Here is a 27073-nt window from a genome sequence, read left to right on the forward strand (position 1 = left end):
GGTCCGGCACAATGATGGGGAAACCTGTCTGGGCAGAACATATGTAACCTACGGAATCAAGAATTGCATTCCTGACGTGGCGTGGAAAGATATGGACTATGCCATCCAGGAGGCTTTTCAAGTACGGAGTGACGTGACCCCCTGCAATTCAGACAGATTAGCCCCGGTGAGGCCGACGTTAGGATACATTTCACACGAGGAGCTCACACAAGGGGCTCCAATCCTTTGATGGCAGAGGTGGGCCCATCAAGCTTATGGAGCCCGAGCTGGCATTCGAGAAGCCTTGCGTTTCGGTGAGGCTGAAATCTAGGTTAAACACACCAAAGGCATAAACTTGTTTACTGCTGTTGTTCATGAGCTTGGCCATTCCAAAGATCCAAAGGCTATCATGTTCTCCCTCTACAGTTACAGTTAACATATTTTCTCCTCCTTACAGATGACATCTGTGACGTCCAGTCTTTGTAAGGAGACTCAGAAAAGCACCAAGCTATGTCGCATCCTTACACTAGGGGACCAACCACCTGTGGCCCCCATTTCAATGTTGATCCTATCACTGCAGTTGGAGGAAAAAATTGTTTCTTTAAGGATGGGCCCTTTGGTGGAAGTTTCCTGAGCTATAAAGCCACTTATGAAATTGGAACCAGGAGTCAAGTTTTTCTTTTTTTTTAATTTTTTTTTTTTAACGTTTTTATTTATTTTTGGGACAGAGAGAGACAGAGCATGAACGGGGTAGGGGCACAGAGAGAGGGAGACACAGAATCGGAAACAGGCTCCAGGTTCCGAGCCATCAGCCCAGAGCCTGACGCGGGGCTCGAACTCACGGACCGCGAGATCGTGACCTGGCTGAAGTCGGACGCTCAACCGACTGCGCCACCCAGGCGCCCCAAGTTTTTCTTTTTAAAGATGACAAGTACTGGTTAATCAGTGGTTTAGAACCACAGCCAAACTATGCCAAGAGCACATCCACTTCCTTCCTTCCACTTCAGCCCTTCCTCCTTGTGCAGAAACAACACGGGAGGTGAGACGAGAGGAGACAATTTGGGGACCTTGGTTACTCCATCTTGATCACTGAGGCATTTCCGGGAATTGGACCTATTCCAAAGGATACAACTGTTTCTTCCTAGGATAGCAACCACTTGAATATGACAGGCTGTCCAAGCATGTCGCCCAAAGGCTGGGAAGTGATTGCGGGTTTGGTTGTTGGGAATGGTGTAACTAATAGTGTGTCAACTGACTTCAGCTTATGACATATTTACTGCACGTAAGAGCTTTGTGCCTAACATGCCTTTATATTGTGGTATCTTCAAATAATAAGGTACTATTTATAGAGACATCACCGATTACTGGTTATGAAAATATAAACTGAAATGTCTATAACATTTTTCAATTTTGGACACCCCCCCCCCCTTAGGATATAGTCTCTTCATTTTCAATTTTTCCTGTTCAGCTTGAAAATAGAGACCATCAAAGGCCAAGAGGATACCTTTTGGAGAATACTTAGTAAGCTGATTTTTAAAAACCTTTGGACAGAGAAATTACAACTATTCCTCTCTTGCTTGCCCAAAATTAAGAAATGGCATTTCAATGACCATTACCTTTTCAGCAGGGGCATCATTTTATTTATTTGTTTGTTTATTTATTTTGGAACTTTTAAAAAAAGTGTTTTATTTATTTATTTTCAGAGAGAGACAGAGCATGAATGGAGGAGGGACAGAGAGAGACACACACAGAATCTGAGGCAGGCTCCAGGCTCTGAGCCATCAGCACAGCCCACAGCACATCGTGCACAGACGTGGGGCATGAACCCACAGACCGTGAGATCATGACCTGAGCCGAAACCAAGAGTCTGATGCTTAACCAACTAAGCCACCCAGGCATCCCATTCTGGATTTTCTGAATATTACATATACAGTACACATAAATTAAAACTTTGAGAGAAAACAAAAACCCCACTGGATCAGCGTTCTGTTTGGATCCCCTAATCCTGTCAACATCCCCTTGACTTTGGCCCATTTGGATTCCCAGTTCATCCCTGGGCCTATTGTAGTCTCAGCCCCACAATGATCAGCTTTGACCTTTGCCGGCAGACAGCTCCCGGTGAGGTACTCCCAGGATACACTTCCACAACTATGTCACCGGTGAGGCAGTGGCAGGATGCGACTGGATTTTGGCCTTGTGGGTAGGTTAAGGCTTAGGCAAGTGTGATGATCAGAGTAGGGCATTTCATGCAGGGGTAGTGATCTGAAGAACGATGCAGAATGGAAAATGTGAAAGGCATGGGGGGGGGGGAGGGGCTGTGTGTTGGTCAGCTCCCCTGGAACAGATGGTTTGCAGCAGGGAACATGGAAGAAAGGCTGCGAAGGGAGCTCAGAGTTCTACAGATGGAAGCTTCTAGATGCCAAGCCGAGGATTGAACTCAAAGACCTTAAGGCCCCAAAGTTCAACAGAATTGACTCTCAAGCTCTGGCTACTGTAAAGAAAGTTCCTTGTCTTGGCTGTGGGATCTTTTTGCCCAGTTTTGTAGTCGGACACTTTGGGAAGGAAAGGAACACAAATCTGGTCTGCTTTCTCCCTTCTCTGCTAATGTGTGAGGCAAGGCCACATTTCACCAAGTTTAGAGAATCATAGACTCTTAGGGAGAGAAAGGGCCTTCAGGTCTTTATACACCACACCCCCATCCAATGTTTAAAGACCTACAACATCAACAGCAGGGCATCGGGCCCACGCCCAGTGCTGGGTGGCTCCCGACTTCTCAGAGCAAAGTAGACATTCATCCATCTCAGTGAGTTCAGCCTCCCCTGGGTTTCACAGATCACCCCGAATCCCTTTCCCCCATGGAGTACCCCCAGGGTTCCTCTCTTCCCTTCCCCTCGCCTTTCTAGCTTGACCATCCCCAAGTCTTTACGTTTCTGATGTGACATGACTTTGAGTGTCCTCTCATTCTCGTCTCTGTCCTTGCAATTTCTTTCTGGGTAAGGAATAATGTTTTGGGGTTCCCTGGGTGACTCTGTCGGTTAAGCTGGCTCTTGATTTCAGCTCAGGTCATGATCTCTTGGCTTGGTGAGTTTGAGCCCTGAATTGGGCTCCTTGCATTGACAGCACGTAGTCTGCTTGGGATTCTCTCTCTTTCTCTCTCTTTCTGCCCATCCTTGTTCGTGCTCTATCTCTGTCTCTCTCTTTCAAAATAAATAAACTTCTAAAAAAAACTTTAAAAAATAATAATGTTTTATGGTTAAGGACTGAAGGAAGCATTTATATAGTTCTTTTATTTTAAATCTTGTGAGTTGTAATATGCACAACATAACATCCACCCATTGTAATTTCCAACACTTCCATCCTCCAAAGGTTCCCTTGTGCCAACGCGATCAATTTGCACAATCAATCCAATCCCCATTCCCAGCCCCAGCCCTAGGCAACTGATCTGCTGTTCATCTCTACAGTTTGGGTTTTTGTGTTTTTTTTTAAGGGTTGCTTTTTATATAAAAAAATTTTTTTTTCTATCAGCCATCCAAGAGCCTATGAAACAGCTTTGTATCATAGAACATTCCTTGAAGATAGTCTTTTGTGTGTCTGTGAATTTTTGCCTAGAGATGAAGACAGGGTTAATAAAAAGTCATGAATGATTGTTCCATGACCATGTAGGTTATTATACAATTTATCTTCCCAATCGCTAAAGACTCATCCAAAGAGTATCACCGGAAGCTCTCCCAAACTATCCCCTGGAGCTATGGTCCAAATATAGAGAGTACTGAATGGACTATGGATCCACCCAGGGTGGCGCTTCATACGGTTTTGATGCTTTGCCTGGGGTCATGGGATGAGGCCTGAATAGAGCACCACAAGCCCTGGCTCTGCTCTCCTCGATCCTTAGTCTCCCAGACTCTCCAGGCTCTAGCCTGCCATTATTTGTATCCTCTGTCCAGCAAGGACAACCTGAATCCAACCCATTCTTTGACATCCAGCCCAGGTCTCTGTGGCCTTCACTGACCACACCCTGGAAGATCCTGCTGTGTTCAAATAGCACACATTTCAGTTGCTTATGACACTGCCCATGACCATAAATGGCTTCGGAGTGTGACCTTGCCGTTCGACCTCCCTCACAGATCCCACAGCCTTAGACAAATGGGCTTTCCTGACCCCTGACTCCTGATTTCTCCCTCCTGCGAGCCCCTCTAGGTCGTTGAACTTCTGCCTTATTTCATAGGCCTTTGAGTGCTTCATTTTGTGGCCAGTGTCCTGTGGGCAGTAGTTTACTCATCTTCAAGTCCCCCTTCGGGGCCTGACAGAGTGCCTTGTGTGTAGTAATAACAGTAAAGTAACAACCACCGACATGTGCATATCACCTTGCAATGTCAGAAGAGCTTTTGTATCTATTCTGCGACCTGAGCCCACGGCAATCCTGTGATAAAGGTATGATTATCACACTCCTCTTACAGACCAGACATCTGTGCCCAGGGTCCTCGCTTCCGAGATACTCTGAACCAAAGTGCCAGCGCTCTGCGACACCTCCCTACGGCGCAATAAATCTTTGTTGAATTGATTTAGTGCTACTTGGTTGGCCGCGTCGATAAAGATGAGGGTACAAGAAGTAAGGAGCAGGCTTGGGCTGTTCTCTGTTGTAGCCTTTGTTGCTGTTCACGTATTCATTATATATTAATCCATTTACTCATTCAACGGACAAGTACAGAGGGCCAACTTCGGGCCGGTGCCGGGCAGTGGCTAAGCGTCGGGAATGCACAAAAAAATTGCCCTCAGGTTGCTCGCTGTGAGAGCACACACAGGTAACCCAAAAATCGAAATATGAAAATACATAGTGTTTGGACCGTGGGAGCCTGGGGTGGGGGGTGGGGGGTGGGGCTTGAGGTCAAGTTGGGGATGTCTGCCAAGGCATCTCCGGAACTGAGTCTTAAAAGGCAGGCAGGAGTTAGCCAGGGTTTTCAAGAGAGGGTAGAGGATGTCCCAGCTGGACGAACAACAACCCTGCACCTGTGGGAAGGTGGGGTGGCTGGTGGGGGTCGGATTTGCTCCAGGTCAAACGCAAGCGTTAGTAGAACAGGAGCCAGTGGAGGCCAGGGGCTAAAAGCTTCGATGTCAGATGCACCTCGATTTTAAGCCCACCTCTGTCATCGATTAGCTGTGTGACTGCGAACAAGCCACTTAAGTTCTTCCTTTCCTTAACCGCGACGTAGATAAAAGTCCTCGCCCGTAGACTGTTGTGCGGACCGTAAGCGCGGCACCTGGCACACGGGGAGGGCCCAATAAATGAAAGAAGACAAGCTTTCTCAGAAGATTGTTTTCGCCCTTTTGTGGCGTCTTTAAGAGATGGAATTAGCGAGAGACGCCACCACCTGCCCCTATGCTCCCTCTGAGAACTACTGCTCCCCTACCTCTGCCTGGAAGAGCCCACGGTAGCAAAGAGAAGGGGAAGGGAGGTGGCAGAGAGAATCAAGGCTCAGACACACAGGACACAGAACCAAGATCCAAAGTATTACACTGAGAGCAAGAACACACGAAGCGGGAGATTTTAGGGCAAAAAAAAAGAATAGATCAAATTCGACAGCAAAATGTTCCTTTTCCACTGAGTTTCGGGAACGTTTCCGTTAAGTCTCTCCGTGGACAAGAAAACTGAGGCCGGGGTTCTAGGATTTGGGACCTCAGCTCCCCTTGTGGGTTTTCTCCTGGATGGTTTATTATTCCCAGTTTGCACAACACTGTGCAAACATACAGTGTCTCATCTAAATCTCACAAGCCATGATGTCAAGCTGTCACGACAACAGGCCGGCTTCATTTCGTAGGTGAAGAAATCAGAAAGCCAACTGCTCTGAGTTGAAAGGGACAAAGATCATCCCTGATTTACAGCTCCCTATAAAAATATCCCAGGGTGCCTGGGTGGCTCAGTTGGTGAAGCAACTGACTCTTGGTTTCAGCTCAGGCCATGATCTCACAGTTCGTGGGTTTGAGCCCTTGCCTCTGGCTCTGAGCTGACAGCGTGGAGCCTGCTTGGGATTCTCTCTCTCCTTCTCTCTCTCGTTCTCTGCCCCTCCCCTGCTCGTGCTCTCTCTGTCTCTCTCTCAAAATAAATAAATAAACTTTAAAAAAATAAAAATAAAAGTATACCTCAGCTAGGTACACCCAACAGAGTACATGGGCCAAATTCCTACCCAGGGAAAATTCTTTGACTCAGAACAAGGAGGGCCAGAAGAAATCAAGCATGTCCCTACCTATCATTCATTGCTGAGTTTATGGCTCTTTTTTTTTTTTTTAAACTCTCTTGAGTTTATTGCTCTTTAAACACATCTGCTACCGAAGGCTGCAGGAGAGTAAACATACCATGTCCCGGAAGTACCCGGAGATCACCGAGGTCAGCGCTTGACCACAAGTATGTGAGCTTGAAAAGCCTGTCTTGATCAGAAAGATCGAAAGTGAGGTCCACTCCGGCGGGTCTTTGGTGTGCTTTTTGGGGCTTCAATTTGTATCTGTGGAAACGGTTTTTTTCCTCGATTTATTGAGAGGCAATTGACACGTGACGTTGCGTACGTGACGTTGCGTATACAATACGATGGTGGCTTGAGATACGAACACGTGGCAACATGTTTATCTCGTTTATCACGTTTATCTCGTTATCTTCACCCTCGCATAACTAGCATTTTGTTGTTGTTAATGGTAAGAACCTGAAAGCTCTACCCTCACAGTAACTTTCAAGCGTACGATACAAAGTATTTTTAAAAGAATAATTTATGGCTAAAACAGTGTAGGTGAGCCCCTGAGATACGATCCTAGAGACGCCCCTGTGAAACAATCTGTACCAGAAGCAGGTAAAATAGGAGCTTTGTAGGTAAACACGGTGTTTTTATTTCCGTGGCCCGTACTGTGTGTGATACTCAGTGCCTTCTGGAGCATCCTACGTGTTTGTCTCATAGAATCCTTACAGTAAATCTATACGGTGAGGATTTTTCTCTCCATTTACAGATAAGGAAACTAAGGCCCAGAGAGGTTATGACTTCTCCAATGTCCTAGAACGGACATGTGGCAGCAGTGACCTTGAAAACGGGTCTGTTTCTCAAAGCCAAGGCCGGTGCTCTTTCGTCTCCATGATCTCTCAAGGAATTTAGCCCTTGATTAGAAACTTTGTGTTACTCTTCTATTGTTCTTTGTTTTTTTTTTTTTTCTCTTACATTCCACCTCTTCCTCACCACAAAGCATACTGGCTCATTTTCAAAAGATGAGGGGCGTCTGGGTGGCTCAGTCACTTAAGCGTCTGACTTCGGCCCAGGTCATGATCTCACCGTCCATGAGTCGAGCCCTGCGTGGGGCTCTGTGCTGGCAGCTCAGAGCCTGGAGCCCGCTTCGGATTCTGTGTCTCCTTCTCTCTCTGCCCCTGCCCCGCTTGCGATCTGTTTCTCTGTCTCTCAAAAATCAAACATTAAAAAAACACGAAACCAACTTTTATGGAGAAGGCAGTATTTGGCAATCACCGGGCTAGGTCTTTTCTGTGTGGTAGTTTATGAGATTGCTGTTATTTCTATCCCTTGGTTTGCCTAGATCACTGTCAGCCATCCCGAATGAAAAAGAAGTACATCAAGAACAAATAGAAGCCAATCGCTTCCACTTTCCTCCCCAAAGTAACCGATATTTTTTTTAATGTCTATTTATTGGGAAAGAAGGAGAGAGCACGAGTGGAGAAGGGGCAGAGAGAAAATTCCAAGCAGGTTCACATGGTCAGCATAGAGCCTGACGTGGGGGCTCAAAATCACAAACTGTGAGATCATGACCTGTGCGGAAGCCAAGCATCGGACGCTTAGCCGACTGAACGCCCGCGCCGGCCCCCCAAAGTAACCAATTTAAATGCATTCGCAGGAACTGTTTCAGATGTGTTTTCTTAGCATTAAAAATGTGTGTTGAAGACAGACACAAAAGCATCGTGTTACTCCCATTGACAGATGAAGGAAGAGACTAAAAGGGGAGGGGCAATTGTCCAGGCTGGAACTGTAGGCAATTGATAGAGCCGGGATCCCGAGTCAGGTCTTCGAATGCCCGGCCCCTGGCTCCGCAGTCTCAACCCAGGAACCACATGGAACATAACTCCTGGGCCCGAAGCCTGCTTAACTTTAGCACATATTACATGGTATCAGATAAACTGCTTAGGATTCCTTGTGGACTTTGGTTCGTCTCTTTGAGAAAAGAAGGTAAATATGCCTTCACCTTCCTTCAACCACGAGAGAGAGAGAGAAGCAAATCATGTCTACAGCATATGCTGAGCTCCTAGGAAGAAAGGCACCAACCACTTGGACGCAGAAGGCAGGGGGTGGGAACACACTGTGCTTTCCCGCACACATGTCTACGCAGCCTCCCTTGGAGAGGTACAGCCCTCGTTCTAGGGTTTCTACCCGGCTGACTCATCCTGTGACCTTGAGAACGGCCCCGGGCTCTCTGCACCTTTGTTTCACACTCCACTGCACACCGGGGCTAACGCTACTTTCTACAGGAACTGAACACACAAGTCCTCACAGCATGTTCCTGCATAGCTGGGACCCAGCATCTGCGTGAGGCACGTGAGGTGACCGGGGAACCGTGCACTTCACCTTTAGACAAAGGCACCCGTGGAAAAAGAGAACCCACGTTAGCAGAAGAGCATTTATTTCCCTGAGGAAACTGTTTCTTAGATCCTCACCTTTGTGAATTTTTTACCTCACGTCTTTGTGAAAATGCTTTGCTTCTCCTGAAATGTCCTCCCCCAGCCCATCTTCTGAAATTGTACCTGTCATTCAAGGTCCCGCCGAAATGCCACGTTTCCATGGCGTTTTCCTCTATCCTGTCAACTAGACACAAGGATCTCTCTCCTCCGGATTCTCTGAACAGCGTTTGTCATCTCTTGACCTCAGATTTTGCCTGGAAATTTAGGGATTTTTTAAAAATATGAATTGCATTCTTCTAGTAGATTATAAATATATCAAAGGTAAGAACAATACCTTATTCCTATCACTTCTTAAGCTACTAACACAGCTTCTTGCACAGAGCAGTTGCCTGGTAATTAATAAGCAATAACCAATTGCCGAGTGAATAAATGAATAGATGGAATTTTTGTAGAGGAAAAGTTGGAAGTCCTAGTGAGGGTCTGGTGAAAATGACATCATAGAATACCAAAGAATTTTTGCTGAGCAGTGTTGACCTGTTGAACTCTTGCCCATTGATGGACCCATCGATCCATCGATGTTTTGAACAAACGCTTCTGGAGTGTCTCCTGGGGCAGGATATTGGGCAAGATGCTTCAGTAAAGAACTCTGCAGATCCTGAGTACTTGTGGGCCCTTCCTGCTCACATTTTAGCTCCAGTTTCTGGGTAGAGTTAAGGAATTGTGTCTGTGTGGAGACACCTGGATTCCAATCTTGGTTCTGATCTTGGTTCCAATCTTGATCCAATCTTGATCTTCCAATCTTGGTTCCAATCTTGGTTCTAGCTGTGTAACCTTGAGCAAGCCATCTTAAAAGTCTCAGTTTTTGTGTTTTGTTTTCATTTTTAAATGTTTATTTATTTTTGAGAGACAGAAGCAGAATGTGGGCAGGGGAGGGGCAGAGAGAGAGAGAGAGAGAGAGGGAGACGTAGAATCGGAAGCAGGTTCCGGGCTCTGAGCTGTCAGCACGGAGCCCGATGCGGGGCTCGAACTCATGATGTGAGATCACGACCTGAGCCAAAGTCAGACGCTTTATCCGACTGAGCCACCCAGGTGCCCCACAAATCTCAGTTTTGGCTTGTGTCTAAAGTTAAATGGATGAAGAGGGGATGATACCATAGTGCTTGTTTTGTCTGACTCCCAAAGGTGCTAGGGGCAAGGAGGAATCACAGAGTGAAAATATTTTGCCTTCTTTAAGAGCACTGGGGAAGACACGTATACATGTGTGTGTAGGTATACAATATATGTATGCGACATGTACATATATAGAGATTTTTACATTAAAGGCTGCAATGCATCATATATACATCCAAAACATTTTCAACAGTGCCCTTAGTTACCTTAGGGAACTTCAGTAGGTTTAATTTGTGACACACACTTTCAGAACAATACGTGGCAATCATTTGTTATAGATCTTTACGGCAAAAGCTAAGAAACCTTGAAAGAGCAAAATTCTAAATTTCACCAGACAACATCCACCGTTAGTATGGTTCTATGACGTGGTCTTTTCTGTTCGTTGTCATCTCACACACACACAATGTTGCCTGCTTGCGACCAACGTGTATATTCTAGTTGGTGTTCCGGTTTTATTGTTAGGATCATTTCAAACAGACATTTCCATATTTACAATTTTAATGGCAGTATTATTCATCTATCTGTCTACTACCAGAATCGATTTAGTTATTCCCCAATTGTTGGTCATTTGAGTAATTTTCAATTTTTCATTATTACACATGGCCTATTTTTAAACACATACAGATTCCTACCAGCTACCTAACACATTCTTGGCTTGGCTCCCTCTACTGTCAGTTGATATATACCCAAGAAATGCCAACTCATTTTATTCTTAGCCCAAGCAAAACAGAATTAGGAAGCAACCACAAGTGTTTTATTTTAAAAATTAGATTGTGCATTTCCAAGAGGATTGGTGAACAATTTCCTTTGGGTGAAGGGAGATGGGGACCATCACTCCACAGCTCAATTCGTCAGGGAAGAGGAATGATAACCTACTACATGTCAGCGGCTTTGTATACTCACTAAATATTTATTGGGGACCTCCAAGACTCCAGGAACCATTCTTGGCCAAGGACAAAGAGTATAATCCTTACCCTCAGGGAGCTTACCGTTTAGTAAAGGCTCAAGGTCACCAATGAGGTCACCAATGACAGTACGTGTGACAAGTCCTGCTGGAATAGTAAATTCAGGGCCCACATGACAGAGCGAAAGGTTAATGCCAGGATTGTTGGGGGCTCTGGGGAGAAGTGTCACAGATATTGGGGCCTGAGGACCAGTGGGCATTAACCTGGAGAGGGGTGGTCCAAGCATGGGGAAACAATGTTTACGGAAGCCAAATGAGACAGAGGATTTGTTTTCAGGGATTGCTAAGTGGGTGTAATTGAAGCAGGCGGGCTGCATTGGGGTATAGACGGAGATGAAGACGGAAAGGTAGGCTGTAACCAGGAAGGTAACCAGGAAGGGCTTTGCAAACCCCGTTAAACAACTTGGATTTAAAAATATCTGAGGGTAGTACAGTTACTTTAGAAAACAGCTTGGCAGTTTCTTAAAAAGTTAAATACAAAAAAGTTAACTATGACCCAGCACTTTGACTCATGTCTAGCCAAGAGAAACGAAAATGTATATCCATACGAACACTTGTATGTGAATGTTCGAAGCAGCACTATTCATAATAGTCAAAAGGTGGTGATCTGATGAATGAATAGATACACAGAGGTGGTGTATCCATGCAGTGGAATATTATTCAGCCATAAAAAAGGAACAAAATACTGATATAGGTTGCAACATGGATGAACCTGGAAGACATCATGCTAAGGGAAAGAAGTCAGTCCTAAAAGACCACATAGTGTATGGTCCCATTTATATAAAATGTCGGTATAGGCAAGTTTAGAGAGACAGAAAGCAGATCATTTATTGCCAGGGATGAGAGGGGTTGGAGAGAAAAAGAGAGAGACTGTGAATGGGTATGGAGTTTCCTTTTACTTAATGAAGATATTCTAAGATTGCTCGTGTTGATGGACATACGGCTCTCATAATATCCTAAAACCATGGAACTAAACAGTTTAAGTGGGTAAGTTGTATGATATGTCAATTATATCTCAATGAAGGTGTTAAAAAAATCTAGGGGCTCAGAGGGAGGTCACTTGATTTTAAGCAGAAAAGTGTCATTATTAGATTTGCTCTTTAGAACACTTTCTCCGGAATCAATATGGAAGGTGGTTGGGATAGGGCAAGGCTGGAAAGATTGGAGCCAGTCAGGAGGTGGTTGCAGTAGTGGGAGAGACATATGGTACCTTGAACTAAGGCTGCAGTCTCACACATAGAGGGGAGCAGACACATCCGAGACGTTAAGGAACAAAAGTGACCTGACCTGGTGAGTATCTGATGTGGGGGGTGGGAAGTTAGGAGTTATCACCCCAGTTACTCCCTGGGGCCCTCGCGTGGCTGGAGCGAACTGTTTGCTCCCCTTCTGAAGGATCTTCCCCGGAAAACCAGGAAGAGTTAGTCTGGAGGGAAATGCTGTGTTCACTTCCAGAGGTGATGAATTAATTGGAGGTACCTATGGGGCATCTAAATGGCTTTGGTTATACTATTCTGGAGCCCAGAGGAGAGAGCGAATCCAGAGTTGACCCAATACGTTATTTTCTTCTCTTACCACCTCGCGAGGTAGCTATTAACCCAGTGGACAGGAATACAGCTATAGATACTGAAGCATATAATATATGCAAGATTGGCTTGCAGCCCCCTTCCAGCAGATTCAAACATGAAATATAGCAATATTTCTTGAGTCAAGGGCCCCAGGTCAGTTTCTCCTATTGGTTTATCATGGTCAGTATTCGAATAGCTTCAAGGACCATTTTTTAAAAAAAGTTTATTTATTTATTTGGGCGAGGGCAGAGAGAGAGGGAGAGAAAGAGAATCCCAAGCACTGTCAGTGCAGAGCCCGACACGGGGCTTGAACCCAGGAACCATGAGACCGTGACCTGAGCCGAAATCAAGAGTTGAACACTTAACTGACTGAGCCACCCAGGCACCCCAAGGACCCTACTTTTAAGCTGAAGTTAGGACCCACCTTCTGTCAAGGGTTGAATCAGATGCAATGAAAACAAATATTTGGATGAAAGATGAGCTTAAAATGTAGACTGTTTAGCCATAATGTGTATCCCTTTTTTTTTTAATTTTTTAAATGTTTTTATTTTATTTTTGAGAGAGAGAGAGACACAGTGAGAGTAGGGGAGGGGCAGAGAGAGATAGAGACAGAATCTGAAGCAGGCTCCAGGCTCTGAGCTGTCAGCATAGAGCCCAACATGGGGCTTGAACTCACAGACCGCGAGATCATGACCTGAGTCGAAGTCAGACGCCCAACTGGCTGAGCCACCCAGGCGCCCCAATGTGTATCCCTTTTGATAACACGTACTGGGAAGCAGTCTGGTTCGGTGGACAGACAGCCAGGCGGACAGACAGCGTGGCAATCCACCATTGACTTGCCGTATGCTTTTCAGCAAGTTCTCTGATTCTCGGATCTCTCATCTGAAAAATGAGAATAACTACATTTTCCATGTGGTAGGTTACAGATAAAAACTTTGTAAAGCGCCTGGCCTGGCACAGGGTAGGATCTCAATAAATAGTAGTTGTTATTATTAATATGCTGACCTTCCGTTTTCGAAAAGAGTTGATATGGTGCCAGAAAGTCAGCGTTCCATTTTTTGGTACTCTCTTCTAGTTCCTAGATCTGTTCTAGCTACGTACATCAATCCTGCCTCTTGGTAAATGTTATTTTAGACTAAGTATATTTTAAGTTTGTTCCCTTAATGAATTGCATGGTTTTAAACTGACAGCTCTTTGATCTAATTTGCTGGCAGATTATGCAAGAAATAAATATTTTATTGCAATGCAAAAGTCAGTCAGTTTTTGCACCCCTTTCCTCCTCCTCTGCTTGGGGGGAGTGAGGAGGGGTTCGTAGGCATTCCAGTGGGTGACGCTTTGTGTCTGACTCAGATCCAGATGGCGTGGATCTGAAGGACCTCCGCGTATGGCTTGACCTTGGCCCCCATGCTCCCCTCCACCTGTTTCTGCATTCAGCAACTTCTCTTCCCTGTACCAAATCTGGACTTTCTCTATCCTTTTCTCCTCCGGGGTGTCCACCACCCTCTGGGGGTTCCAAATGGCTCAAGCAGGCAAGCTGGGATCCATGCGGGCAGAGGGGCTTATTAGGGCTTCCTCCAGCCTGGGGCAGGCAGGTGGGGGGAGGGCCTGATGCTCCCATCAGGGCCCCAAGGGGCCTCGGCTGGCTTGGCGGCGTTCCTTTTGTCTTTTCTCCAAAAGATGCTCCTGGGAGCCAACCAGAAAGCTTTCTGTGTTCATTTTGTATCGGGGGCGGTGGGGGGGGGGGGCGGCGGGGAGCAAACACACAGCTTTGGCGAGGGAACATCAGACCTATAATAATAATTCAGTTCTCTGACATTAAAGTGCAAAAACATTTTCCATGACAGCTTAACATTAATCACCACCACTTGCTGCTATAGATGCCTCTCCCTTATGCAGTGCCAGCTTTGGGACAACTGTTAAGGCAGCCACATGGCTTCCAGGGAAAGAGCGTGAAGCCTGCACAGACAATCGGCAAGCTGATTTTCTCCACTCTCCCTTTTGTCCTGGGGAGGATGTGTTTTCCGCTAAGAGAGTAAGAAGGGGCTGGTAATTGATCACAGAGAACAAGCCACAATTGACTCTTAGGGGTGGGATTATAAATGCATCTGGTGCTCTTAGTGACATTGATAAACCACCAGAGACGCCAGCTTTGCAACCGAATGTTCCGGAAATTGCGCCTACGGTCTTTGAACTCACGTCAAGGGAAAAGAAAGGAGTTTATGCGTATCACTTTCTGTATCCCGCTGATGAAAATTAATAATCAAATTCTACCCAGACAAGGTCAAAGTAGAATTGTTCAACAGACACTTATTTGTTTATTATCAAAACATTTTTTTTTAATTTTTTTTCAACGTTTATTTATTTTTGGGACAGAGAGAGACAGAGCATGAACGGGGGAGGGGCAGAGAGAGAGGGAGACACAGAATCGGAAACAGGCTCCAGGCTCTGAGCCATCAGCCCAGAGCCCGATGCGGGGCTCGAACTCCCGGACCGCGAGATCGTGACCTGGCTGAAGTCGGACGCTTAACCGACTGCGCCACCCAGGCGCCCCTATTATCAAAACATTTAATTCGTTCCTGCTGCTGATGAAAAGTTGACATTGTTTCGGAGGCTAAACGGTGAGCCTGAAAAGTCTTCCTCTTTCTCCTAATTCCTTAGTTCTGTTCTGTAGAGACTACCACTATAATTTTTTTTTTAATGTTTACGCATTATTTTTGAGAGACAGAGAGAGACAGAGTGCGAGCAGAGGAAGGGCAGAGAGAGGAAGACACAGAATTTGAAGCAGGCTCCAGGCTCCGAGCTGTCAGCACAGAGCCCGACGCGGGGCTTGAACTCACGAACTGTGAGATCGTGACCTGAGCCCAGTCGGACACCCAGCCGACTGAGCCACCAAGGCAGCCCTAGAGACTACCACTATATACACTTTCCTGTATGACCTTGAAGAAGCTGTTCTTCTGCATACAGGCCTACGTGTCTATATGCGCGTGTTGTGGGCGTGAGTGTATATATTTGCGCTATGCAGAAGCTTTTTTCATTTAACAACATATATTGGACACCTTTTCACATCAGTGCCTAGAGATCTACTTCATGGTTTTTAATGTTACATAGTGTTCCTTGATGTGCATGTGCATGTGCGTTATTTATTTAACCGGACCTCTAACATTGGACGTTTGAGGGATTTTTTTTTGTTTGTTCGCTTGGTTTGTTACTATGAACAAGACCACAACCCTCATGTTTGGAGATTCATCTGCTTGTACGCTTGTGTGAGTTTACGTGTTAAATAAACTCTAGGAGTGGAATATTTAGGTCAAGAGGTATGCGAGGCTGTATCTGTGAAAGATTGTGAAGTTGCTCTCCAAGTAGACGATAAATGTATACCTAAAGCCTTCTCCACGCTCGGCATTGTGCTGGTTGCTGGGATAAAAGGTCACAGTCCCTTTCCTTGACGAGCTCACAGGGGACACACAGCCAATAAATTATTATAATGTAATGTGGTAAGCACCACAATAAGGGTTTTATGACCCTCATCACTTTCCTGTGTTAGCCACGAGTTTTATTCCCTCCCTGTGAATTAAAAAAAAAAAAAGAGGAAAAGATTTTTGAAGTGTTTTCATTCCAAAACACATTTTTGGAATGTGATATGTTTCCCGGCTCAAAAAAGAAAAAAACAGGGGCTCCTAGGTGGCTCCTTCAGTTGAGGGTCCAACTTCGGCTCCGGTCACGACCTCACGGTTTGTGAGTTCAAGCCCCACAGTGGGTTGTCTTCTGTCAGCACAGGGCCAGCTTTGGACCCTCTGTCCCCCTCTCTCTCTGTCCCTCCCCTGCTCACACACACGCTTTCTCTCTCTCTCAAAAATAAATAAACATTAACGAAAGAAAGAAAGAAAGAGAGAAAGAAAGAAAGGAAGGAAGAAGAAAGAAAAAGAAAGAAAAAGAAAAAAAAGAAAGAAAAAGAAGGAAAGAAAGAAAGGAAAAGAAAGAAGAAGAAAGAAAAAGAAAGAAAAAGAAGGAAAGAAAGAAAGAAAGAACGAAAGAAAAGGAAAACAAAAACAAAAAGTCGAGGCGGGATTGGCAGGGACTTCAGGATGAGGTCCAATCAATATTTGAGAGTCTTCTAGGCCCAAACACTCCTGCACCTGTGACATTTAAGCTTTGTAAAGTTATGATTATCCCATTTTTACTGGTGAGGGAACTGGCCAGAAGGAGGCAAGGGATTTGCTCCCAGTTGTGCTATTAATGAATGATGTAACTGGGTTTGGAATCTGGGTCTCTTTGATGGCAAACCCAGTGTCCTTCCTATGGAGCAGCGTGGCCATGCCATAGTGAGTCACGCTGTCCCTGAGGAATTTATACCACAGCCTCCACAACAACCTTCAGTTTACCGAGCAGAGGCGCGGTGCCAAGAATGGAGAAAAACAAGTAGGAAGAAGGCTCGCTGCTTGCTTTTGGAAAACTCGCGGCTCGATGGGGAAGACAGGTCTCCATCTCCATAGACGCAAACCATACAACAGCCCTCCTGACTGTCATCATTCCAGACCCATGCCATGGCCCTGAGGAGAGGAGGATTCTCTCGAGTTAAGAAGATGGCAGGTTTAAAGGGAAAGACGGCGATTTTGGAGGAGAGGAGAGCATCGCGCTGACAGAGCAACATGCGCAAGGCTTGGGGAGGGCCCGTGTGATTAGGTGGCTGGAGCTTGAAGTGCACGGGACTTAGGTAGGAGATAGGCAGGGAGGTTAGATCGAGGGCATATTACGGAGATATTCAAGGTCACACCCAGGAGCCTGAACTTTCTTTGTTGAGCGTGAAGGTGTTTTTGAAAGGAAACTGACACGGACTACTCTGTGTTGCAGAAGAAGGAAAGTCAGCAGTGCGCAGGAAAAATCGGACTGGGGAACGCTTGGAGACAGGAACATCAGGTAGGGGACCACAGTGGCCGTCTGCAGAAAAGGCTCCTTGGCTGGGGGAGATGGCCACAGAGAATGGATGGACAGGGGTGGGTTTGAGCTGTGGTGGAGCCGGAGCCCACAATGATTTGTTCTAACATGTTTGTTGAAGGAAGGAGGGAGAGAACGAGAGATTTCTAGCCCGGACCGAGTGGTTAGGCTGTTAATGGAGATAGAGCTTTTGATGGGTGAAGATTAGGAAATCAGTGTTGGTATGTGAAGCTTGAAACCAGGCAGGACACGCATGTGAGATGTCTAAAAGTCCGTTGGAAAATACCAGTCTGGAATTTGGAAGAAATACCGGAGCCAGCGATGCAGATTTAAGTCATCTCTAAAGTTTGTAGTTAAAGCAAAGAGAAATTGGAAGAAGAGGACCAAGAAGCAAATCAATGGAGAAGGTCTAAATGCAAGCAACGGTGAGGGAAAGAAACTAGGGAAGACGACTGGGAAATAAGAGGGGTAGGTGAGGACACAGGTGGTGTGGAAACCACGGGAAAGAGTTTCAAGAAGTCAAAAGTTTGTGTATTATAAAGAATTTGAGAAGACATGAGGTTTTGGTTTTGTTTGTTTGGCTGGTTTTGTTTTTAGAGCGGGGGGCAAGGGAGTGGGAGAAAGAGAGAGAGAGAGAGAGAGAGAGAAAGAGAGAGAGAGAGACTCTTTAGGAGGCTCCACACTCAGAGCAGAGCCTGACACAGGGCTCTATCCCGTGATCCTGGGATCATGACCTGAGCCAAAATTAAGAGTTGGACACTCAACCGACTGAGCCACCACCCCCCCCGCCCCCCCCCCCAGATATGAGTTGAATGTCATTAATATGTTCAGTGTCATAATTAGAGACCTTTTGAGATAATGGGTCTACTGGAAAGGAAAGGAAAGTACGTTGGAAGCAAAGTTGCAAGTGGGTAGAAGGAAGGAGAGGTGACTTAAGTGAACTCTTTCCTAAGGACAGTGGGGAGTGGAATAGGGCTGAGATTACCAAAACCAATTCTGCATCATCGTTATGACTGGCTCATAAGTTAAGCCAGGAACAGAATATATGATTGAGGAGATCGGAGGATTTAGCTCCAAGGACCTGAGTCCAAGGTACAGAGCCCAAAGAGTACAAAGAGTATGGGCATGCTTCTCTCTCTTTTTTTAAAATTTTTATTTATTTATTTTTGAAACAGAGAGACAGAGACAGAGAGACAGAGAGACAGAGAGAGGAAAATCCCAAGCAGGCTCTGTGCTGTCAGCACAGAGCCCAGTGCAGGGCTTGAACCCATGAACCATGAAATCATGACCTGAACCAAAATCGAGAGTCAGATTGAGCCACCCAGGTACTCCTGGGCGTGCTTCTCTTGGACTCAAACAGCATTTTAAAGCATTTCTGACAAGAGACAACCAAGTCATAATCAAGTATTCCAAGTGTAACCTGAGGGGAGAGTCTAGTTCTCTGGTTCTCTAGTCTCTGGTTCTCAGAGCCCAGCAGGGAGGTCGTGATCATCCCGGACCAACAGGGCGGACCCACCATCATGCTGGGGTTATTGGTGAGCACTCTAAGACTGTCAAGAATAAGATAGAGAGCTGGCACAAAGCAGAAGTCTCCTTTGCAGAAACTGGCCAGGGATATGGGAGAAACAAGGGTGGTGGAGATCTTGAATGTGGGTCCAATTGGCAGCAAGAGAGCCTTAAGAACACATCAGAACTCCTAGATCTTGGGAAAGGGTACGGCCGACAGAGGAAGATTTACAGTGAAGCCAATGAATCTTAAGCCTTGGGCCCTCTCACTTGCTCAGTCCCCTTCCAAGATCCTATTGGGGGACCTGGCAATGTGTTCCCATGGACGTACATGTTAGGAAACTTCCAAAATTAAGACATTTTAGCCATAGTTGACTAGGGCTGCTATCCATGGCCTTGGTCTTGCTCTCCGCCACATTCACTTCATGTTGATGGTGTTGGGATGGCCATGGGCATTTTGGAGATCCAATTAAGGGAAAATTGATTGGATGAGTTTAATCTGAGTTTAATGGGATAGATTTATATTGGTCACAGTCACTTCCATGTCTACTCAGTTACTGCTGGCCATCCGGACATAAAAATGTGGGGTTAGAGGACTTTTCACGGTACAGACGTGTCCCACCGCACCGAGCTCCAGAAGCAGGAGGAGAGTGGCGAGAAACAAGCCTTGAAATGCTGGGTCAAAATTAAGTCTATGGATAATTCTTCCAAATTCTACAGCTCATATGAAAGGAATTTGATAAAGGACTTTTTAAATTTGATGACAACTCTAGAAATGGGAATTGTCGATAATAAAAAACTAAATCTCCAAGAACCAAGCTAGAAAAAAATGGGTTTGTCTTTCTATTATCTCTATAAATTATATTACAAAACAATCCCCAGGTTAATAAATGATCAAAGATAATGCAGTAAAAAAATATACGAAAACCGTATTACAGAGGGATATTAGGCAGCAAATTGACAAAAACATCCTCTTGCTTTCTCTGGGCTATTTTTTTTGGCTAGCTTTTCTAGATGTACCAGCTTTTAAAAATGGCGATGTGTTATGATTCATTTTCTCATTTTGATTAAATATTCATTTTCATATCCAATTTTATCTTTTTTTTCTCTGAAAGTAGGCCCCCTAAATTGTACGGGCTTATGACTTCATAAAACGTGGACCTGCCCTACTTAGATCTTGCTTATTTATGGTTCCAGAAGTATTACTGCGTGTGAAGGGATCTTTGTGCGTCTAAATAAGGAAGAAAATCTGGATATTCAAATATGTGGTGTCTATTCTACTGTAGCCTCTTTACTCGATACTGCAGAGGGAGGCGGATCTATGAGTCATCCTGCATAGTAATGAAGCCGACGGAGGATGAATTCCGAACGCTTTAATGGGCAAATTGTTTTGGAGGAAAGGTGTACTGTGCACGAGTGCGCGAGAAATATTTGCTGACTTGAGGGAAGATGGTGTGCAAATATAGTCTCTCCTGAAAAAGACAGAAACTTTTTATCTAAAAGAATCGAGTAGCTGGTAAATGTAATTATCACAGTTTCTAGCGACTTTCTCCTTCCTTTCTCATTATCCAGCCCGTTCTCTGATTAACTGGTATCTTGTAGGGTAAACGGTGGGCCCAGCCACTGGGGCAGAAGAGATTACGACTCCCCTTCATTGATCACATTTTTTAAAAAAATTTTTTTTAACGTGTATTTATTTTTGAGACAGAGAGAGGCAGAGCACGAACAGGGGAGGGGCAGAGAGAGAGAGAGAGAGAGACAGAATCTGAAACAGGCTCCAGGCTCTGAGCTGTGAGCACAGAGCCCGACGCGGGGCTCGAACTCACGGACCGTGAGATCATGACCTGAGCTGAAGTCGGACGCTCAACCGACCGAGCCACCCACGTGCCCCCACTGATCACACTTTTATCGAGTATCTGCTGAAGCCAGCGTGGTCTGGTCAGCAGCTTGGGTGTGCACACGTGATCACATCTCTTCTGCTTTCCAGTTAATCACGCAAGATCCCATGGGCCCTGCTTATCAGGAAGAACATCTTCTCCCTCTTGAGGCATCTCTGGTTTGTCCCAACTTTGGACTCCAACTTAAGAACTCGTTAAATGAACGCTTACGTACTTAGGCATTATTCCAAAGCAGGGCCTTGATGCCAAGGAGGTCAACTTCATCGCATTAGCTACCCCTTCCAGGAAGTTCACTCCCGGGAATTCAGGTCCAGGCCACCAGTTCAGATTCTCCTCCCTGTGACACCTCTGAGGGTTTCCTTGCCATCATCACCCTCGTTAGACACACATAAAAATGCTAGATTCTGAATCCCCAGGCACCCTGTTACATCTACTAGAGCTCAGGCTCTAGAGTTCAAGATAAAAGACGTAATCGCCTTCAAGGAGCACACAGACTACAAATAGTTTCAATGAAGCGTAATACATGAATATGCAGAAGATACGCAGCTCGCAAAGTGTACGTGGGGTCCTTAAATCAACCAGGACAAGCAACAATCTGAGCGACAGGCAGACAGACAGCCACCATCTGTGCTGAGTTCAGAACTGTCCCTCCTCTCCAAGGCTAGCCCATGATCTTCGAACAAATACGTGAATGTCTACCCAATTCCTGGATGCTTTTTAGCAGTAGAGGGGTCTCCCAGGGCTGGGACTAAGACGAGGCAAAATTTAAGGGGTTACTAAAAGCTTCAGTAATTGGGATTGATATACATTTTTAATAATGGTAACTTATGGCCCATAGGCCAGCTGCCTGGTTTTATAAATAAAATTTTGTTGGGACCAACATCAGGATTAAGGTAAGGTGAGTGAGGCAGAGTCATGAAAGTCACAGGTCTGGATCTTGTCTTCACTTAAAATTACGATATTTTGGGGCGCCTGGGTGGCTAAGTCGATTAAGCATCCGACTTTGGCTCAGTCATGATCTCATGGCTCGTGAGTTCGAGCCCAGCATCAGGCTCTGGGCTGACAGCTCAGAACCTGGAGCCTGCTTCAGATTCCGTGTCTCCCACTCTCTCTGCCCCTCCTCTGCTCACGCTCTGTCTCTCTCTCTCTCAAAAGTAAAATAAAAAATTAAAAAAAATTATGATATTTTGTTCATCACAGAGTTTTGCATGAAGTTTGACTTTTTACCGTATTGAAACATCATTTATCTTGATTTTTGAGGTGTTGGTTGCTCCTGTAAGTTATGCGCCCAAGGTGAGTGCCTCACTTGCCTCTCCCTAGTCTTGGCCCTGGGTCCACTCCCACCAACCTTTCAGATGGATGTCACCGTGTCTGTGTCATCGGTTAAACAAACACAGCCGAGATGGCTGCTGTAGCTCTAGAATTACGAGATACGGTAGGTTCGACAGCTTGCTAGGAGAGAAAATATTAGGTAACTGCTTTAGATATGATCGTTTGAGAAGCCTTTCTGAAGACATGGCATTTGAAATAATCTGAAATTTCAAGAAAAGTTATAAGAATGGCACAAAACTCTCAATACTCTTCACCCAGATTTGACAACATCTTTTGTGTATATTTTTTAAACGTGTCTTTTATTAGCTCGTTTGTCATCTTTGAGGAATGTTCTTTTTTTAAGTTTATTTTTTTTAGTAATCTCTACACCCGACATGGGGCTTGAACTTATGACCCCGAGATCAAGAATCACATGCTTTTCTGACTGAGCTACTCAGGCGCCCCAAGGAATGTGTTTTGGCTTCCCGTTGTTACAGACGTAGAAACCACTAAATTTATGCCACCTCTCACTTAACTTTCTCTTTTCCTTCACCAATGTCTGTTAATGGCATACTTTATGTATCAACAGAACACACAATTTTACATCCTTTTCAATGATCCAATGTGCAGAAATTATTTGAGTTTTAGTCTACAATGATGCTTTTAAGCTTGGTTGCCAATCTTTTTTTTTTCATAATTTTCCCAATTATCTCTTAGTTGAGCATCTCTTGGTAGTTTCCTCAAAAACAGATTCACAGAATTGATATTTCCTGAATTCTCTTATGTTCAGGACCATCTGCAATCTTTAGAGTTGAAAGATAATTTGGCTGGATATAAAATCCTTGGGTAACAGCTTTTTTTTCCCTTGAAGATCTTTTAAATATTGCACCCCAATCTTCCGACCTTGACTGTAGCTGTAGAGAACTCTGAGGCCAGCCTGATTTCTCTCCCCTGTAAGCGACTTGACCATTTTATTTGACAGACTTGCCAACTTTTAACATTTTGCCACATGTGCTTTCTCTCTCTCTCGTCTTCCCTTCCTCCCTCCACACACACACACCCGCGTGCACACACGCACACCCATAAAAAGTTACACGATATTTACTACTAGCACGTCTTAGAATCATCACAGAATTCAGCAAGTCAAGACAAGAGATGGAAGATTAAAGAAAGAGATGTGATAAACAATGGTTTGGAGTCTCTGAAAAAATGAGAGAAGAGGGGATTGACGACCAACTGGAGGTGTTGGTTTTTGGGAGGAGAAGGGAAAATGAGGAAAGTTTTGTCTGGTGACTTATATGTTGCATATTAGGAGTAGGGCAAGACTGGCACTATGGGCTGATGGTGTGTGTCCCCTCAGCCCAAATTCATAAGCGGGAGCTTAACCCCCAAGGTGACAGTCTTCGGAGGCGGAGCCTTTGGGAGATAATTAGGTCATGAAGGCGGAGCCCTCATAAAGGGATGAGTGCCCACAGAGACAGAGAGGGGAGAGCGTGCTTCCTTTGACTTTCTCCACTGTGTGAGGACTACAGCTAGAAGGTGTTGGTCTACAAACCAGAAAAAGGACTCCCACCAGACTCCCATCTACCAACCTCTTGGCCATAGACCTCCAGCCTCCAGAACTGTAGAAACAAATGTTTGTTGTTTGAGTCAGCCGGATGATGGTATTTTTTTCTGTTGCAGCCTGAGCTCAGACGGTCAAGGACCGAGGATGAAGGAAGCTGTGGAGAAGATATGAACTAGTTTCTGTGGGGAGGGGGGATAAAACTCACATTAGAAAAGCGTCATAACCTGGTCGAGCGGATCCTGAACGTCCTTTTGATGTCAGCGACCGAGAATTTAAAGGTGTGGGTTGAAACAAAGCTAATTGCCGGGCCCGACCGGGGCTGGAGTGTCACAGAAGGAGGACGGTGCCGGGGAGGTGAGAGGATTTGGGACGGTGAATGTCATGCCCAACAGGACAATGGCATCCCAATGGGACATTTCCTCCACTGCCTGTATTTCTTTTGCTGGCCCCCCGGTATTCTGAACCAGTGATGGGAGGCCAGAGGAACCCCCGTCTGGTGCGGGAATCCCTTTTGCAAATGCATGGCCTGGAGGAGGAGTACTTGGAGAGAAAAAGGCTTCCCTGACAACAGAAATATTTAATAGGGATTTCTCTCCCTCTTGAGCTTTTTGAGTATGTTTATATTCGTATTTGGAATAAAAATAAGATGATTCCATTTCTCATAAGCATATAATTGTTTATGCCTTTCTTTAAAAAGCTTGGAATAGTTCCCAAAGATGATATTGTTCATCTTTATCTACCAATGAGTGAAGTAATTTTAAAGTGGGGAAATTGAGCATTGAGATAACGTGCCTGATGTTATCAAGCAAAGCAGTTACAGCGATGGAAAAAGAACACAGACGTTCGGCTTTCTAGTTTCTATTTACCAGCTTGTGTTTCCATGGAGAAAAATTCAGAGAACTCCAGTAAAACAGATGCTGAGCCCACATTCTATTCCTAAAGATACATGTGGACCATGTTCATCAAGGCTTGCAAAGCTTTCAGAGAGCTGGGAATGATTTTGGTGGGGGCGTGAAAGACAAGATAATTTTAGTTCAATTTTGGAAATCATCCCATCCCACCTTTGAGACACTGAGTTGGGTGTCAGTTTCATGTTCACTCGCTGGAGGTTTTCTGTAACATCATGTCAGCCCGATGGGCATGCCTTGCCCGTGCAATCACCCCTCTCACTCTCTTTCCTCTCTCTTTCTTCTCCATTACGCAAATTTGGCCTGGTTCCTCTCTTAAGAGCCCTTCTTCCAAAGAACTGTTCCTTGAAACTTTGCCATTAACGATCCCTCCCTGTAAGGGCTACACCGAATTGCCCCCCCCCAAGCTTATGCTTATTATTAAGGAGCAAACAACTGCTCATCTCCTAGGAGGTAGGGTCCCCTCAGTGGGATGCAAAGAAATGCTTAACAGCTCTTACTTCTTTACAAAAAAGGGTTTGCCCGTTTCCATGGTGTAAATACTCTCATCACGACCGATCTCAAGTTCCCCCACATGACAACGCTGAACAAGTTGTTCAACGCTGAACGAGTTGGGAAGGAGTGTGGATGATTGGTTCTGGTGAGCGAGCACTAGTGGACTTCAGCATATCGATGGCGTATCACAGATACATTATGTACTTCTTCAGATTTTCTTGGACTCCCTCATCTTTTGGACCCACAACTGCTCTCTCCGCCCCAGAGGCTACCACTGGCTGGCAAGCTGCCTACCCCGAGTACCCGATTTAAAACTGGTATTTGCAGTTCACTCTACATTTTCTTTCCCCATGCTCCACCTGCTCCATGGCATGCTCTTATATATTATATAGAAGTTGAAGAGCGAGTCCTTGACAGCTAAAGTGGAAGCAGACAGTTTTTATCAGCCCCTGAAACTGCTCTCACCGAACAAGCACACAATTCTTCAGCAGGGGAAATCCAGTGCCTTCTCAGAGACAAGAGAGCTTGGCAAACAGTTCTCATTCACAGTGTGATTAAAGCATTATCTGAACCCTCCCCCTGCCCCAGGAATGGGAGAAAGAATTCATTAAGGTCTCATCAATTTAAATTTGTTTTCAGGAAGCAACGATCGATCTGTCATCCTTAAAACTCGCTTGGGCTTGCGCACTGAATGGTTCAATCCTGCACCACTCACCTGCTGCCGAACCGACTAGATCCAGTAATCGGGGAGGCAGGAATTGGGTTCACACAGCCCCAGCCGACTATCTGAGGGCGCGCCTGGCTTGACACAGGGGGGCCGTGCTTCCTGTAGAGGGAAGGCATGGAAGATGACGGATACCCGCACAAGGGACGAATGATTTTTGTTTTCAGGTTTTGATGTTTCTTCTGATACAGCACTTATTGGAGATCCCCTATTTGCTTAGTGGCTCAACATGCCTGTGGGATAAAAGATTACGATCCCAGTTTTACAGATGAGGACACTACGACTCACACTGATGCTCGAAAGTGCTTGTATCTACGTGATAACCGCATTGAAAGTGAGAGGCTTAAAACAACAACCACTTATTTAGGTCCCCAGTTGCTTATCCGCAATTTCAGCTTGGCCCAGATGAACAGCTCTTCCGGTCTCACCTGGACTGTCTTATGCACCTTTGGTCAGCTGCCGGGTGTTCTGGCCATTGGCCGGGTTAAAGCAGGCAACTGGACTCTGTGTTTCTCATCATCTAGCCGGTTAGCACAGGCTTATGGCAGCAAGAGGGTTCCAAGAGAGTGGGTCTCCTGAAGTCTGGGCTCAGAACTGGCACGAAGTCACTCCCATTTCATTCCTTTGGTGAAGCAAGTCACGGGCCAAGTTCAGATTTCAGAGGCAGGGAAACAGATTCCATTGCTTGCCGGGAGTTGCTGCAAAGATGTATATTACAAGGCGGTTCACTCCACACACGAGTGAGAATTGGCATATCTGCCCTCATGCATGGCCGGCTGAAGGCTTTTGTGCTTACGCTGTCTTAGATGAACCCCCCTTTTCTGAATCTCTAATATATTTATGGTTTTGGACACCCCATTTGGCTAGCTGCATTGTGGGTTATACGGCAATGCGTGCATGGATTGCTGGCCACCATCTTGGCTTTGGGCCACATTGAAAGACCCTTCCTCTTCTTCCCTTTCCCTCTCTACTCCCATCCTCCCTGTATAGGCTACCCAGCTTGCTTCTTAGCCCCTACATCACAATTTCAAAGACTAATGGAGTTATGGGGAGTAGCTGTTGTTCCAGAAAACTAGGGATCTGTTCTTACTCTTTCAACTTCTAGGCGTGAGTACCATATAGCCCTTGGTCAACCAACAGTTTAAGTAGGCTACTTCTATCGAATATTCAGGTTTGTGTTGGGATTGGTTTAGGACATGCGATGGAAGGAGGGAAAAACAATTCTGAATTGCTAGTAAGGAAAAACTCAAGATCAAATGAACGAAACACTTTTTCTGTTGTAGAAAGGTCAGGATAGAAGTATGAACTGGATTTGAATTCACAGTTTGCTTGCTGCATATTCCTGGGAAAGTCACTTAACTTCTCCGAAATGTGGTTTCCCCACCTGTAAGGCGA

The sequence above is a fragment of the Prionailurus bengalensis genome, chromosome B1 (genome assembly GCF_016509475.1).
Source record: "Prionailurus bengalensis isolate Pbe53 chromosome B1, Fcat_Pben_1.1_paternal_pri, whole genome shotgun sequence".
Classification (NCBI taxonomy): domain Eukaryota; kingdom Metazoa; phylum Chordata; class Mammalia; order Carnivora; family Felidae; genus Prionailurus; species Prionailurus bengalensis.